Source organism: Taeniopygia guttata, chromosome Z, assembly GCF_048771995.1.
Source record: "Taeniopygia guttata chromosome Z, bTaeGut7.mat, whole genome shotgun sequence".
Classification (NCBI taxonomy): domain Eukaryota; kingdom Metazoa; phylum Chordata; class Aves; order Passeriformes; family Estrildidae; genus Taeniopygia; species Taeniopygia guttata.
Window position 1 is genome coordinate 23036833 of NC_133063.1, and position 10438 is coordinate 23047270.

At 47.5% G+C, this 10438-nt stretch overlaps 1 long non-coding RNA gene across 1 annotated transcript; it reads left to right on the forward strand.

Moving 5' to 3' along the window:
• Window positions 1-1140: 1140 nt before the first annotated feature.
• On the forward strand, window positions 1141-6861 carry LOC140681779 (uncharacterized). The gene is made up of 3 exons (XR_012052972.1): window positions 1141-1470; window positions 2313-2479; window positions 3473-6861. It is a non-coding gene; the product is annotated as an uncharacterized lncRNA (long non-coding RNA).
• The last annotated feature ends 3577 nt before the right edge of the window (window positions 6862-10438 follow it).

The following is a 10438-nucleotide window of genomic DNA, read 5'->3' on the forward strand; positions in this document are numbered from 1 at the left end:
TTTGAAAGTGAATTTATTTATAACAGCGTCCGCTCCGTGCGCTGGGACAGCCGGGCCCAGGGGCTGCTCATCGACCGCTCCCTCTTTGAGCGGGAGCTGCTCAGCCCGGGCGACGCCCAGGGGCCGGCCCCGCGCCCCTTCAGGGCCACGCGGTTCCGCTGCTTCGTGCGCCAGCTCCACCGCTACGGCTTCCGCAGGGTGCCGGGCCGGGCTGGCTCAGCTGCGCCGGGCGATGCCGGGGCCTGGCTCCACTACAGCAACCCCTGCTTTCGCCGCGACCGCCCCGACCTCCTGCTCCGCGTCAGGCGCCGGAGCACGCCCAACAGGCAGCGGCCGGCGGCGGGGCGGGAGGGCCGCAGGCGCCAGCCCAGCCGCTTCCAGCAGCACCATCCAGAGCGGGTGGTGCCCTCCTTCCCCGCCGGGCAGCCCCCAGAGCCGGTGAGACGGGGCGGGAGCTGCGGGCGCGGAGGGTGGCGGGGCTGAGGCCGCGGGCACTGCCCGGCGGGGCAGGAGCGGGCCCTGCCCGTGCTGGGGCTGCTCAGCACAGCTGCCCCGGCTGGCACAGGGGCTGTCCTTGGGCAAGGCAGCTGTGCCGGCAGGGCCCGGGAGCTGTGCCGGCTGTGCCGGGCTGCCGGGGCTGGGGGACAGTCCCGCCGCGGCTGCGCTCACCACGGCCTGGCCCGCTCGGCTGCAGCTGGCCCTGCATTGCGCCCTGGCTGGCGCTGCTCCTTGCCAGTTCTGGGGTTCTTGGGGAGCTCTCCGTGAGTGCGTGTGAGCTGAGGGCTCGGTCCTGGTCAGGTCCAGTGGGAGGGACCCCCCTGTCCCTCTGGGGCAGTGGGGAAGAGAGCTCCAGTTGGGTTTCTGGCAGTTGGCCCCTGCCAGGGAAGGGCAGTGGAATAGTTTTCCCAGATAGCGGAGCAAATAGGGAAGACCTAAGTAGACAAGGAAATGTCTAGTTGAACAGCCCCAGAACAAGTTGGTTGGTTTTTTTTCTTCTTTCTCCCCGTGCTTGGGAGGATGGGAGCTTTTGTCTTCCCTGACAGAAACACAGTTGCTGCCAAGGGAAACACACCCAAAGACCAATAATGACCCAGCTTTTCCTTTGCTTCCTTTCTTCTTCCCTCCTACACAGTGCTCTCCTATCAGGACCTTGCTGCTGGCTGGCCTCAGGGTTTAGAGCTGCCTCCAGGCCCTTCCAGGCAAAGTGCAGGTGCTTGGGAGTCTGAGGTTTTCCTAGCATCTTCCAAGAAAGTCTTTGCCACATCTGGACTTCTTGGGGTTTCATCAGAGGAATCAGGCATGGACAAATTTCAACTCAACTGTGAGCTCACCATTCTGCTGCTTCCCATGGAGCTTAAGTGCCACCCTGAGCTCATCGTTCCTCTGGTTCCTGTAGACCATCACAGCCCTCCCATGGCCTCTCCACAGAGAAGCCTTCCGAGCAGCATTTGCCAGTCTGCAGTCCATCAGGTATGGAAAGAGTTTTTACCTTTCCTCTTCAAACAGGTCCTGATTAGTGACCATTTGAAGTGTTCTGCCACAGTGCTCTGTCATGGGGAAGTCTCAAGGAAGAATCAGGTAGAAAGTGCCAAGTTGCCTAGGAAGAGGGACCTTGAAAACAGAAAGATTCTCTGCCTGCTTTTCCTGTCCTTGCTGGGGATTTGGAGGGTGTTCTGGGAATTTTCCAGACAGCCTCTCTGTAGGGGTACAAGGGAAGGTGAAAGATACTGCCTGAAAAGTGGTCAGTGTTAGGTGTACTCCCCTCTTTCTTTGAATGAAGCCAAACTAGGACGGTGATAGGATATTGCAGATGTTTAACACTGTCTGCCCTGCAAATCAAGCCGTGCCATTGAAATGAGCTCTGTGTGCTCTAGAACAGTGGGAGCTGAAGAATGCGGCCTCACACTCAAGGTTGTTTTTAGAATCAACTCACTGTATAATTTCAGTGTGTGTGTCCGAGGATCTGTGCTCTTCCTGGGTGAATCCACTTTCTGTGGTCTTCTGTGATGAGAAACTCAATCAGCCAAATCCCAGAGCTGCTGGGAAGATGCAAAAGACTGTGATTATAAGGTGTGTGTGTGTGTGCCTCTATCACTTTTACAATCCATGCTTTAATCTATGTACATGTCAATTGGGATAAATATTTTGTAGGAGGAAGAAACTCACTCTTCCAATCCCCTGGGAAGTCTGAATACATTTCTGGAACTGAGGTTGCTGTGTGTTTCCTGTGATGTTTGATCCAAGGCAGCAATGGAGCTCTGCATCCCAAAGCCACATTGTGGAGCCTGACCAATGTGTTTGGATTCTTGCAGTCACCCCAGGCAGTTCAGCCCCCTGTGCTGCAGCTGGCAGTGCTGGTTTTGGAGCATGGACAGCTCCCAGCTGGCTGTGGAGTACTCTTGGGGAAGAAGAATTGTCACCAGTGGATCTGGACATGGTGCTTGAGACACTGGAGGAGATGTTTTCTCCGTCTGCTCAGGTAACTGCATTGGACAGGGATGAAAGGGGCTGGACTGAGAGCTTTTGAATGTTATTGCAGGGCTGAGAAGCAAAGGCTTCTTGAGTTCAGTTGTAAATGGACAGGGAAGGATTTGCTTGGTAAAAGAAGATTTCCTAAAGAAGAGGGAATGAAAAGGGGGATAGCCCTTAAGTCAGGATGAGAGGAGCTGGCCAGGTTTGGGTGCTCGTTTTCCTGGGAAGAATCCCTCCTGGAGGGGCATTTGTGGTGAGGAAGTGGAAGCTCTGTAGGTTCTAAGAGACTTTGATGGGAAAGAAGAGAAGAGTGTTTGGAGAATTGCCACTGAAGGCAAAGTGTCCCGTGCAGGGAGGGGCATGCGAGAGGTGCCTCTGTTCCAGCAGCAGATGTGGAGATGTGGGCTCTGCCTCTTTTGGGTGGGTAGGCCAAGGCAAAGGAGGGCTGGGCTGCAGCTGCTGCTGCTGTGAGAGCCCTGCTGTGCCTGTAGGCGCTCCCACAGCCATGGGTGGGGCTGGGCTGGAGCTGCAGCTTTCCTGTCCTCTCAGTAACCTGGTGCCTGCAGTCCAGTTTCCATCCTCAGCTGGGCAGACTGGCCAGTCTTGCTGTCCATGTTGCAGAGCTCAGTCACCTTGCTCTTGGGCATCTCTGTGGGAAGAGTTGTGTGTTCCCATGCAGTCTTGCCAAGCTGCAGCCTGGATGAGACTGCTGTGCTCAGGGCTGTGGAGGGAGGAGCACATCCCTGTGCCAGGAGCTGGCAAGATTTGTTCCTTAGCAGCCATTCCACGTGTTTAGTGTCACACCCATGTCCAACACTGTCAGCTTTGACAGACTTTGGATGGTGTTTGAGGAGTCAAATCTTTTTGACAGTTGAAGGGCTTTGGGGCCCAGACTTCTTGTTAGGAGCAAGGGATTAAGAGTGTGAGCCACAGAGTTGTTGGGCCAGGTGTTCTGTGTGACTGCAGAGAAGGGTTTCTTTCTTTCTGTGTCTCTTTCAAGGGGAGTGTTATTGTTGCCCCTGAGTCTTCAGGAGAGGAGCCTGTGGACAGAGCTGCAGCAGAGGGAGCTTTGCCTGGCACCAGGAGCTGCCAGAACAATTCCCAGGAGCCCAAGGAGCCTGGTAAGGACAGAGCCCCCACTGGTTTAGAGAGGTGTGAGATGGCTGCTCTGAGGCTGCCTCTGGCAGGAGGGAAGATGAGAAGAGCTGAGTTCTTGTCTGCAGGGTTGGTGCTTCCCGGTGCCTTCAGTTCAAATCCTGCACTGGCACAACCTCCCTGAGCCCTGCCCTCCACACTTCTGCAGAGGCTCTGACACCGAGTCCTCTGCTGTGGCAAGAGAGCAGGGAATAAGCCTGACCTTGTGGGAGTTGTGTCACCAAGTCAGGCGTCCCAGTTTTGTGCTGATGTCCATGGATAAGTTTGCTGCAGGGTATCAGTGTTTGGAGACAACACTAACTCTTGAAGCAAAAGTGGAAAACCCCAGGAAAAAGTCACTGTAGAAGTCTGAGCTTTTTGTCTCCAAGCATTAAATCAATGTAGTACCAGTATGCTGGTAGCTGTAGTGAGATACATTAAAAATACAAGCAGCAGAATCTCTGAGGCCAAACAAATCAATAGTCTTAAATCCAGTAGCTCAAGGAAGAACTGAAATTACCCCAAATTTGTGAGAACTAGAGGAGAGATCAAACACTTTGGATCTGCATTCTTGTGCAAAGCTGCTGCAGCCTGCAGGCCTCATAGGGAGCTCTTTTCTTCCAAGCTGTGAAAAAAAGAATTCGCTGCTTAGAAATTTAAGAATAAGATTTAAATAGACAACATTTGCTGCGCTGGGGTGCTCCTGACCAGCAGCCGAAGAACACCCAGTGTTTGGAGACAGTGTTATCTTTATACTGTTACGTTACTGAGAGACATGCATATTCATGTGTTTCATGCCTTATTCAAACATTCTTGGGAACTAACTTTCTGATGTTTTGGGAACTCCTTGTTTGACTTCTTCACACGCCAGCTTATCTGCATGACGTCCTGTGTGTCAGGCCAATATTTTTTATTGATAATTTTATTTCTTCTTGTGTCTCCATCCTGCTGTTTCACATCCTCTGATAACGGTTTAGTATGTCCTCCTTAAATTTAGCATGGTATTCTCTGATTGTCCTTCGGTGCTCTGGTTTGTGTCAGGGTTATGTTATCACTTGGACAGCTTGGTCAGTGGATGGCCTTACACTGTTTTTAGTTACACAAAAGCATTTTGTTTTTCCTTATGTTTTGCTAAGGTCAATAACACTATACATTCGTCACACTCTTGTTTCCGTAAGTGATACATAGATGTTATATTAATTACACTACGTAGATGTTATATTAATTACACTACTATTTCTATGAGCAACACAGTGCACACTTGAGCTGTTTGATTCTATTCTATTAATGTTAAAAACAGGTTAGAAATTCTTGTAAAGTAGTTGATAGTTGTTAAGCATGCACTCTTAGTTTGGTTATGGTAAAAGGGGTTTAAAGGGGTAGTTGTAAGAAATACAGTACTCAACATACCATATTACACCTGAGTGAAGTGCACCACCCCCCAAGTGAAAGGAGCCAGCCTGAACAGAACTATGATAGGCCAATCAAGCGCCTTAAACCTTCATGCACATGAAGGATCCAAAAAGAAACCAATCCAAAGGGACAAAAAACAGGATAAAAAGGGGGCATCTGACCCACTGAACCTGTGCCGCTCCATCTGGGACGGCGGGGACTTCGCTACATCGCTGCTGAAAAGACCCAGCGCGGGTGCTGCAGCATCCTCCACGGGAACACTCCTGCTTGCTCGCGGGCCCCCTTGCTTTAGGCCTTTTTCTTATGATAAATGCTGAAATCACTTCAGTACCGGGAATGTGCTCTCATTTTTATCATTAACAAGCAGCTAAAAAGAGTTATAATGGATGCTTTTTCTCAATACTTATAATGACGAACAACGTGCATAAGCTAATACATAAATGTGAAAGCAAATATTGTCTGGTCATTTTTCACAGAGCTGTTCATCCCAGAGCTGGTAGTTGTTTTGGAGGAGCTGTTGCTCACTGCAGAGGGCAGTTTGTAGATGGCAGGGAACGGTGCTAGTTCATAACTCCACTCCCAGAAGCCTTCAACTCCAGCCATTTCAGTGAGGACTGAGGTCTATGTGTCAGCACAGAGAAAGAACAAGGCTGGGCTTCCTTGTGACAGCTGGGACTGTCTGTGTTTCAAGCTCTCCTGGGTGCCCTTTGCAGTGCAAGTGCTTTGAGTTTATTGGGATACTTCAAAACTTCTGAAGTTTTGAACATTTGGAAGGATTCTGGCTCTTTGAAGAGCAGGCTTCAAACTGCCAAGTGAAAGTCTGCCTCCAGGCCATCTTTGACAGTCCCTGGTAGAAGGACAGTTACTTCCAAAGGGAAAAATGCACAGAGGCCAATATTGACCCAGCATTCCCTTTGCTTCCCAGACATCCACCTGATCTACCTTGCAAGGAGGGCTGCCCTGTGGGAAGAAGGATCACAGGGAGAGCCTGTGACCATTGGGCAGGTGGAATCCCTTTGTTTATACATAGATTTATAGATTACTATAATTCTATTTATGTATTGATATAGTTACATTTATAGATGTGTGTTTATATGTGCATATATATACATCTATATAGTTAAAATTATATATATCATTATATGTGGTAGTCTGTTATTTTACAGTTTGTTTTTCTGTAGTATGTTTTAATATTCCTTGTTATAAGTTTGCAAGGGTTTGTTCTATGTACCTCATTTGGCTTCCGTAATGGTTCAGTCCTGAGCTGTTTACCACAGTTTTCCCTGCCAAAATGTATGTCAATCCATTTGTCATTCTCCCTGTATACCTCCCTTGTTCCCTTGTCTTACCCCTGTCTGTCAAAGACAGCACACTCCTTTGCTCCTGGGGTGTTCCCTTTCTTTCATCCCTTCCTCGAAGCAGAACTGGATTGTCAGGTTTGCTCCCTCCCTGTGTTGGCTTCTCTTGGAGAGCTCTTGTCCTGCACCCCTCCCCTAATGCCCTCCTATTGGTCAAATGTTGCAGAATTTCTGAGAGAGAGGGCATGATTTATGTCTGGAGGGAGAATTGAGCTACCCCTCAGACTAGGCCCCTGATAAGCGGTCTTGGTGGGGCCTGAAAGCCTTTGACGCAGTAAGAATTTCGTTTTGGTGCAGTTAGAAATTATGTTAAGGTAACTACAAAGTAATGAGCTATCTGAGTGTGAATTAGGGTAGAGCTGCAGTGTGAAAAGCCTGACCACCTTAAGGCAAAGATAAACAATGTTAGCTTGCTAATGAGAGTGCCTTTGTAAACTGTAAACTATATGGAAGTGTATATAAACTGCCATCTTCTCACTAATAAACGGAGAATGTAGCATTAACCATATTGGTTTGATCTACGTTTGTCCTGTCCAGCACCCCCTCATATTATAAGAAGTCCCTGCTTTTGTCAAAGGTTGTGTCCTCCCCGTGTTCCTTCTACCCTTTAAAAGTAGCCCCTTCAGGTTCAGATTTGTCAGTTGCTCTGCCCCGCTTCAGGAATTAAATCCTTGGAGAGTCAGACAAGTGTCCTTCCCCCATTCCTGTGCCTCGGTTTCCCCGTGCTCTGTGCCCTGCTGCGCTCCCCGCGCTGCAGCGATCACCGCCCCCCGCACAGGCTGGGCAGAGACTCGGGGGTGGCCGCTCGCGTGTGGCCCTGCGGGTACAGCGGGACAGCTGCCATCGAGCCTCCATCCCTGGCCACTGAGAGCCAGACTCAGTTATAGATGAGATAGAATTATATTTGTATGGATGTAGTTACTTTTACAGATTTTGAGATTTACATTTATATCTTTCTAGAGTACCATATAGATGCTTACATTTACATGCCTATATTTACATGCTTACATTTAGATTCAGAAATGTGCATAGTTATTTAGTTAGAGGTATGTGGAAGTTTAGATGCACAGATTGAGCTGTGTAGGCCTAGGCTGCATTTTGACCTCTTTCCCCCCTCAGCTGCCTTTTTCACCTCTTGCTTTTCCCCCTGTGCCCGCTCTGTCCCCTCTCCCTGTGCTGGGTCCGAGCTGGAGCCGGGCCGGGCGGAGCAGCAGCTCCAGCCCGGGTGTCCCTGGAGCGGTGGGAGCTGCCGCTGGCCCCAGGCCCTGTCCCCTGAGGAGCTGCTGAAGGACGGTGAGAGCGAGGGGGCCGAGGGGGCGGTGACGCTGAAGGGACGGTGACCCTGAGGTGCTGCTGGGGCTGAGGGGTGTGGGGCAGCCGAGGGCGATGGTGGCACTGAGATGACAGGGAAGTGGCACAGGCTGAGGGGGTGGTGGGTCTAAGAGATCTAGGAGACAGAGATCACTCAGCCCCGAGGTTCATGTGGCACAGACAGCATTCATTTCCCAGGCCATCCCTTATACAGAGCATTTGAAATTGGGATATTCTCGTTGGTTTGAACTCCATGGCCCCTTGGGATCTGGCAGTGAAATGCTTGCAGCTTCATAAGAGATCTGAGTGGGAGAAGCCCTGGTCAATCAATCCTGGGGCTTGGTAGCAAGCTCATCTATGATATTCACTAACACCAGCCAATGGTGCCTTCTTTCTGGTCAGTTCTGTTAGGTCTCGGTTTGGTTTCAGTGATGTCAGCTTGAGATTAAAGGCATAAAAAGGGTGCAATTTTTACAACAAAGGGATCTCCTTTGGATGCATGAGGGGGTCCGTATTGCTTTGTTCCCCACTGCTGCATCCAAATCTGCCTTTGGGGAATGCTAATTCAATAAATAGTTGCTATACATAAAAAAGCATGGGCTATCATTCTCAAAAAACTTGTCTCAAGGTGTTTTGTTATGTTTGACAGAATACCTCATGTGTGGGTTAGAGAGTTATATCTTATGGACTGCCTTAAGATAAGAGATACTGCAACCCTACAAAATCAGATCAACCAAAGCACTCTTAATCTATTAGTAATAATTAACAAAGTCTGAACCTGTGTTTTCTATCTCAAGGCTTTGTACATCCATCCATCCATTCACACAATACCACTGTGATTAACTACACTGCTTGAAAGGGTTGCAGGAACAAGGTAAACAACAACTTACTGCTAAAGTGATTTTGAGTGCACTAAAAAAATTTAAGGCAATGGTAGTCAGTGCAATACAATTTGCAAAGAAGCCAAGGTTTGATTTGGGAAGGGCATCTGAGGACCAGAGCATGAGTTTTACAAATTTACAATTTGAAGAGGGAATAGACAAAATATGGATGCAGTGGGGGCGACGGCAAGTAAGGAATTTGTAATGCTCTCTCTTTAATTGCTAGGAAACACTGTCTAAAGAGGTTTTTACGGTACTAACAATAACTGTATGGGAAGAGGCACTTTTGAATTTAAGCTTTAATGTCAAAATAGGAAACTGCACTTGAGTTCTGTAGTGGGGAAGCAGCCTGCCTGCAGACTCACGAGAGGCAAGCTACTGCTGCCATGCTGCAGGGCTGCCTGCAGCACAGAGGGAACCATGGTCAAGCCCTCCCTTCAGGCTTGGATAATCTACTTGAGGAGCTCACAACTGCTTCATAGCTCTCTAACTCATTTAAGAAATAGGAAACTATAATAAACATAGATCTCCCCCATTATTTTTTTCATATGTGTGTGTCACACACCCACAGTGCTGCTTAAAGTAACAAATTAACAGCTTACATTGGAAGATACTGAAACCTTTTCTTCATTTAGCTTTGTAGGTTCTCTTTTCTATACGTAGCCACCTCCAATTCTGGGAAAAATGAGCCTTATTTGTCAGAAGTGTTTTGCATCACAGCTTCAGTTGTTGTTCTAGGTACACTGCACGTAGTTAGCACCTCCAGAAAAACTAATAAACAAACAAAACAACAAAAAAAATATAAGAAAGCAAAACACATTTGGGTATATGAAAAAGGACTGGTTGGAAGGAAAAATGTTTCTCATTGTCCTACCAAGCAGCTGGTGTTACCTCTAGTTTAACTTTACACATTGTGAACTACTTGATTGAACAGCCTGCATTGCCAAATTAATAGCAGGTTTTGTTATGTTACAGCTGTAAACTAGTTTTTAAATTTTAGAGTACAGTAAGTTATGTATTTCAAGATAAAAATCATAATGCAAATTGGAAGAAATTTCGTACTGCATGAGGTGTATACACAATTTACTTCTAAAAGTTAGTTTATGACCTTCTTCTACTAGGATTGTAGTAGTTGCTATAGCTTGAATATATACTTGCCAGCCTTGATTTACTGGATCTAACATCTTTGAAAAATAAGCTACTGGTCTCTTTATTCCTCCCCACTCCTGAACTAAAACTCTATGAGCTACCCCCTTTTTTTACATTCATGTACAGATGAAAGGGTTTTGCTAGTGAAGGTAAGCTTAAAGCTGGTATTGAGGTCAGTTTTAAGTTCAGTTTTCTTAGTTTTTCATCATCTTATTTTGTCCATTTTATATCATCTACCTTTGTCAATTTTTCATACAAAAAAATTTTACTGCTTGTATCTTTCAATCCATAATCTGCAATATCCTAAAAATCTGAGTAGTTTTTTGATTTCTCTCTTTGAAGAGGGAGGGGGAAGGGATAGAATTCTTGTGATTCGGTCTGGGTTGAGCTTCTGACTACCTTTACTAATCAAGTGTCTAAGATATTTTACCTCTGATTCTACAAATTGCAGCTTCCCTTTTGATTTCCTAATCTTTTTTCCCTAAAAAAAAAATAAAAGTTTTATAGTAGCCTCTCTAACTTCAGCTTCAGCTTCTCTAGATAGTAAAAGATCATCTACATATTGGATAATTTGTATTCTAGGGGGAGTGGGGAAAGTTTGTAGTATTGTTTTTAAAGCTTGTCTAAATAAGTTTCGGGATTTTGTAAACCCCAGTGGTAGTTTTGTCCATCTTAATTGCTGTTTTCTCTCAGTTTGTGGATCCTCCCATTCAAAGGCAA